This window comes from Otolemur garnettii, unplaced genomic scaffold, assembly GCF_000181295.1.
Source record: "Otolemur garnettii isolate 467f Iridium unplaced genomic scaffold, OtoGar3 scaffold00091, whole genome shotgun sequence".
NCBI classification, from domain to species: Eukaryota; Metazoa; Chordata; class Mammalia; order Primates; family Galagidae; genus Otolemur; species Otolemur garnettii.
The window spans coordinates 5,305,224-5,311,223 of NW_003852486.1; the positions used below are offsets into that span (position 1 = coordinate 5,305,224).

Below are 6,000 nucleotides of genomic sequence, written 5' to 3' on the forward strand. Positions count from 1 at the left end.
ACATAGATTCACATCTGGGCAGCAGGCGAGAGGCTGACAAAGGCCAGAACTCAGGGTCAGACCTGGGTCAAGTCCTGGCGGTGGCCTCTTCTCTCACTGTTGCTGGCCAACCCCATCATCCTCTGGGTCTCGGTCTCCTCACCCAGAACCTGAGAGCTTTATCCTAGTTTTGCTGGGCAGTTACGGAGATGGCGAGAGTGTGCTGGATGCATCTCTGAGACACTGTTCAGATCCGGACTCTTTGTCATGCAGTGTTTTCAGGGGGGGCAGCAGTACAGATGTGGATGTGAGTGCCTCCCTCTGGAGAGTGGCTCTGCTTTCTAGCTGAGGGCCAGGGCCACCCAGGCTGGTGGGGATGCAGAAGCCTTAGTGCTAGGCTGCCTTGGCAGCTCCAATCTGTCAGTGATCTGGGCACTCTCCAGCCTCTGAGGGCTGCAGGTACCTGCTCAGTGGCTGCCCCGAGGGCCCAGCGTCCCTGACACTGCCAGGCAGCTTCCTTCATGGAGCCAGACCTGTGAGGAGGTGGTGGGCTCTAACCCAGACCCTGTCTAATCAACCCCAGAAAGGAGCCAGCAGTATAGGCAGGGGGGAATGGGGCCAAGGAACCAAGAGGGGACAGGAGTTGACAGTTTGGGCTCCAGGCCAGGTTCCATTACACCCGATAGCAGCTGTGGGTCCCCTGCGAGTCCCCATGTCTTCATCTGTAGGAAGCCTATGTTACCTGTGGAATCTTCTCACACAGCCCAAGAGGGGAAGGCAGATCATGAACTCGGTTTTGACTCAACTGGAGGGGAGGGTGGAAGAGGAGCTGTACTTGTCCTGTCCTCTTGGTTACCCACTTTCTGTGTCAGGCATTGGGTTGAATGGGGCCTCCAGGGCCCTCCCTTTGACGTTCCTGGGATCCTCATTCCCAGTCCCAAGCCTGCAGCCCTTGCTCTCAGACCGGATCTGGCCCAGCGTGACCTCACTTCTGGCCTGGTGGCAGGGTCATGTTGCTACAGGCTGGCATCGTGCTGGGTACCCCTTGTCTTAGGCTCAGCTCATGGCCCATCTCTGTTTCAGCCCTAGCCACAGGCAGTAGATGATGCTGTTTGGGCCACTTATCTTTGCCTCTTTCTCTTTGGAGAAAGAAAGGGAAGTCAGTAGCATTGAACCCTGATGCAGACACTGTAGCCTGAGTGACCAGGGCCTGGCAGCAACTTCTCAGGGCTCTGATGTTGCAGCTGGAGTTGGGGGTCATATCACCCATGTGGCTGGACTCTCACGGAGGTGGGCAACAGTGTGCAAAGTGGGCTTTTTTGAAATGGAAACTTTGGTTCCTTTCCTGTGACCTCTGCCCCACTGTTTTCAGTTGGGCCTTGTCATTTATCAGCTGGGTCCGCCAGGTGGTCACACCTGCCTGGCACTGGCAGGTGGCTAGGCTTCCTCCCTGCTGGCTCAGCCCTGCCTGCTCTCCCACCACTCGGCCCTTTCCCACCTACACCCCCTGCCATGTGGGGACGTCACCGGCATCTGGCTCCCCTGTGCCTCTTTTCTTCCTTTCTGGGCATAGCTGGACCCTCCCTTGCCAGAGGGAAATGGGGATGGTTTTGGCCCAGATAGTCAGCAGGAAGGAGGGCTTGCTTCCACTGGTTGTCCTTCATGTACCTGAGCTAGCCAAATGGCGTTTTTTGTTCTGTGTCTTACCCACTTCCCTCCACCCCTGTGCCCTGGAAATCTTCAAATTTCTAGGAACCCATGGTGTCTGACAAAGAGGAGGTGTTTGCAAGGATTGTGAAGGAAAGGGGCTGGATTCAGGATAATTGGTTTCCAAATCTGGTTCTATGGTTGTTTAGCTTTGTGGTCTTAGGCCTCAATTTCCTCATTCGTTAATTAGGGATCCTAAGCTCCCCAATTTTGTGATTCTCTGGTTTAGGTCTGGGTTGCTCAGCTGGGTAGAGGACCTGCTTTTGAGAATGGAGGAAGCAGTTGTTCCAGGAGGTGCCTGAGGGGGATTATGCAGAGGGTGCCTAGCAGATATCCTCTGTGGGGAGAAGCTGACTGCTGCTCGCCAGTTCGGAGCAGGAGGGGGGCATAGCACTACATCTCCTTCCAGGGTGACCTAGGGCCTTTTGTAAAGAATATACTTACCACTTCCCTCATCTTCAGATTGCTGGCCATGTACCTAAATTTTAGCAAGGGATCAGAGGACCATGTCCTCACCTCTCCCACCCCTGCCCCAGAAGCTTATACCAGGTCGTGGCCCAGCACACATGTGAGGTTCAGAGGCCTTCTGGAACAGCCTTCCTTTTTGAAGAATTCTGAAGCATTGTTAGATAACTCTCAACCAAGCTCAGGCTTAAAGTCTTAGAGGCTCAGGGTTTGAAAGTTCTTGGAGGTGACTGTATCTGCTCCCCTAAGGTCTTGGGCCATTTTCATCTGTTATGACAGACTGGGCAACTTAAAAAGAACAGAAATTTCTCATAGTTCTGGATGCTGGAAGTCTGGGATTAATGGGCTGGGGATCCAGTTGTGTGGTGAGGGCTGCTCTCTGCTTCTGTGGTGGTGTCCATTGCTACATACCCACGGGACAGAGGGTAGGAGGCCAAGAGACAGGATGCTGCATGGAGCCTCTTTTATAAGGGCTTAGTCCTGTTCACAAGGAATGGGCCTTCACAGCCTAATCACCTCTAACAGGGCCCACCTATTAATATTGTCACATTGGCATTACCTGAATTTTGGAGGGGACACGTTCAAACCATAGCAACTACCAGGTGCAGGGACTCCCACAAGTTGCTATGTGTGCTCTGTGATGGGGCTCCCCTACAGATAAGCAATGAAGTTCTCTGGAAAGTCTGTCCTTCTGCTGGGAGGATGTGGCTGCCCTGAAACCTGCCCTCAGCCCTGGTTATACTTCTGGAGCAAGGAAAGAATCCCTGTGCCTCTAGTTGTAGCCTTAATTTTTCCTCAGTCACCTCTTCTCTTGACATTATGGAGCAAGGGCTGTGTGTCTTGGAAAGAAATGAAAACACAAAAACCATGGTTTTTTTTTTTTAAGCTTTTTTTTTTTTTTTTTTTGTAGAGATGGGGTATTGCTATATTGCCCATGCTGGTCTTGAATTCCTGGGCTCAAGCGATCCTCCTGCTTCAGCCTCCCAAGGTGCTAGAATTATAGGTGTGAGCCACTGTGCCTGGGCACATTTTGTTTATTTACAAAAACTCTAGCTGGAAGGAGCCCCTGCCTTCCATGGCTTGGTTATCACCAGTAGCTCCCAGGTTGACAGTGGCAGGCCCTCTCCCAGGGGTGTAGCTCACATTGTAGATGCCATTGGCTTGTCACTGGTCCCACATTTAAAACATTGAGTTATTGCTCCTCCAGTGTCCTCCATTCCCCTCCCATTACCCAGGGAGTTTGTCACCCATCCAGCATCTGTTGGATGAGGCTCTTTTCTATGACAGAAACCCTGAATTCACTGTCGCTTCTCCAAGGGCTCACCAAGCTTGAGTGACTCCGTGGCTCTGATTAATGTCTCCAGTGCCATCCTAGAAGGCAGGACAGCAGATGGCTGAGAGCACAGACTTCAGGGCATACCAACCTGGGTTCAAATTATTCTCTTTGTCACATCTTGGTGTGCATGGTGGCCTTCAGCAAGTTAGTTGATCCCTCTTAGTCTATTCCCTTTTTGCATATAGGGCTAATAGCAATACCTACCAAGGGTTGTTGTGTGGATTATATTAGACAGTGCATGAACAGAACCTTGGCTTAGATGAGGACATGCCTGCCTGGCAGGGGGAGTGGAAAGGCATTCCAGGCAGCAGCCTCATTTGAAGGCCCTGAGACCAGAGCCTGCAGGGTACATTTGGGGTGCCTGGAGGGCAAGGTCCTTGGTCATTTGCTGAGAAAGGAGCAGGACCAGCAGGAACTTGTGTGCTGAAGGGTTTTGGGATGTCCTGTAGGTAGCAGCAGAAGCCCCAAGAGGGTTTCTGGCTGGGGAGTGAGCTGATCAGATTTACATTTTAGATAGTGCTGGCCACCTGCAACACAAATGTCAAAAGGGCTGATTTTAAGCCAGGAAACCAGTGAGAAGCATGTTAGGGATGGCAGTGCCTAGAATGAGAGCAAGAGTGAGAGTGGGGATATGAGGAGAGCTGCACATATAAGGTGTTGAGCAGGTGAGGTCCCCACTTGGGGTGGAGATACTGTCTGCAGTGTCCATGGAGTGCTTGGGAAACTTGGTGGCTGGGAGTGCCATTCACTGAGATCAAAACCACTGAAGGCAGTAAGGGTAGGGAATAGTAATGGACTCAATTTTGGACCTGTTGAATTTGAGGTTGGAGGGCATCAAACTGCTTCCAGGACAGTGATGGGGGCCAGATGCACAGGGGGTTAGCAAGATGGGAAGAGGCACAGGACAGACTCTTGACGGGACATCCACAAGAGAGAAGTGGGTGGAGGGAGAGAAGCCCACCAAGGGGTTGAGAAGAAGCAAGGAGGTCAGAGGAGATCAGCAGGGGGCAGTGAGGGAGTGGTCAGCCATGCCACTTGTTCTGGCTTTAGGCTGTGAGGAGGTCACTGTGCCCATGGTCAGAACAGTCCTTGGGCATGGCAGTTGTGGGGGGGGGAGGACCCCTCTGGGAGGTGAGAAAATGGAGGCAGTGACCGTGGCCCCTCTTATGAGAAGTCCATAGTGGGCACGTGAGGGAGATCACAGGCAGCTGGAGGAGATACAGGGAGATGTCACACTGGTTTGCAGACTGGTGAGGCCACAGGTCTGTCAGCTATCAGAAAGGAACCAGCTGAGAGGGAGGGGAGTAACCAGGGGCCCAGGTCCTGGCCCAGGAGCACATATGGAAAGGCCTGTCTCTGAGTGGGGACAGGACAGGGTGGGGCAGGAACAGACACACCCATGCCTAGTGTGGGTGGAGGGCAGCAGAACCTAGTCCTGATTAATGTTAGTTCAGTTAAATTGGGGAGCTCCTGTGAGCCCAGGAGAGGGTGCAGGCAATAGCGGAGTTGGATAGCACTTCAGAGACCATTGGTTTCAGTTTGTGGTTATGGGCCATATTCAAAGAGAGAGGCAAAATCATCAGGTCAGTGGGGTGGGGTGTTCTCTCTTGTTGAGGGTATTGAGCTCCTCAAGATGTAGTGTTGCCCTCAGAGGCGTCCAATTTTATTCAAAGTTGACAGGAACAATGACAATGGTAATATGACCTCATGCTTCAAATGCACAAAGGAACGAAAAAAGGGGAGACTTTGAATTTATGAGATATATAAAAGTGGATATTTTTATTAAATACCAATAGAGTTCTCAGCAGACAGGGAAATTACTTCAAATTATAGGGCATAAATTATATCCAGGAGACAGCTCACGTTGTAAGAAGCCTCACTGGTTGTGGAATGATTGTCCTGAGGATGGGAGTGTCCTCTTGAGTGTGTGACAAGGTACACACAGGACGTGGTATCTGACCTGCAGGAGATGTCACTGGGCCCACTCCTCATGAGCTACTAGCATCTCCCTTCTGGCCTGGGCAGGGTGGTGTTGCCCCCTTCCTTCTCACCATAAAAGGATGTGGGTTCAAATCATATCCTAACTCTTACGCTGAGAGTTGGGTGTAAGGGCAGAGTTGTATACTGACCTCTCTAAATTTGCTAACCCTGGTATAATTTATAAAAATGGTGAGTCTGTTCCTTTGTCTGTTTATTTGGCAAACACATTCTGTAGACTGCAGGTGCCAGCACTGAGAATCTGGTTGTTCAGACACAGGTCCTGCTGCTGGGACCTGCTCTTCCTAGGTGGTGATCTGCAGTGTGGGGTGTGTCCCCACAACGTTATAATGTAGGGTGTGTGTGGACACTGAGTGTCCAGTAGGAGGCCATGAGTTTCTCAGCTGAGGCTGAGCTCTGTCATCACCAGGAGCAGAGACCTGTGTATTCTAGGACAGGGGCAGAAGAGAAGGAAGCTGTTGTTTGTGCCAAGGGGAGAGGGAGGCCACCCAAACCCCACTGGCCAAGTCTTTGTC

The 6,000-nt window shown here is 51.7% G+C and overlaps 1 protein-coding gene across 6 annotated transcripts in view; it reads left to right on the forward strand.

The window, feature by feature from the left end:
• KCNN3 (potassium calcium-activated channel subfamily N member 3) overlaps positions 1–6,000 on the forward strand; it is a 146,600-nt gene that overhangs the window by 45,591 nt on the left and 95,009 nt on the right. The gene's annotated exons all lie outside the window — the stretch shown is intronic.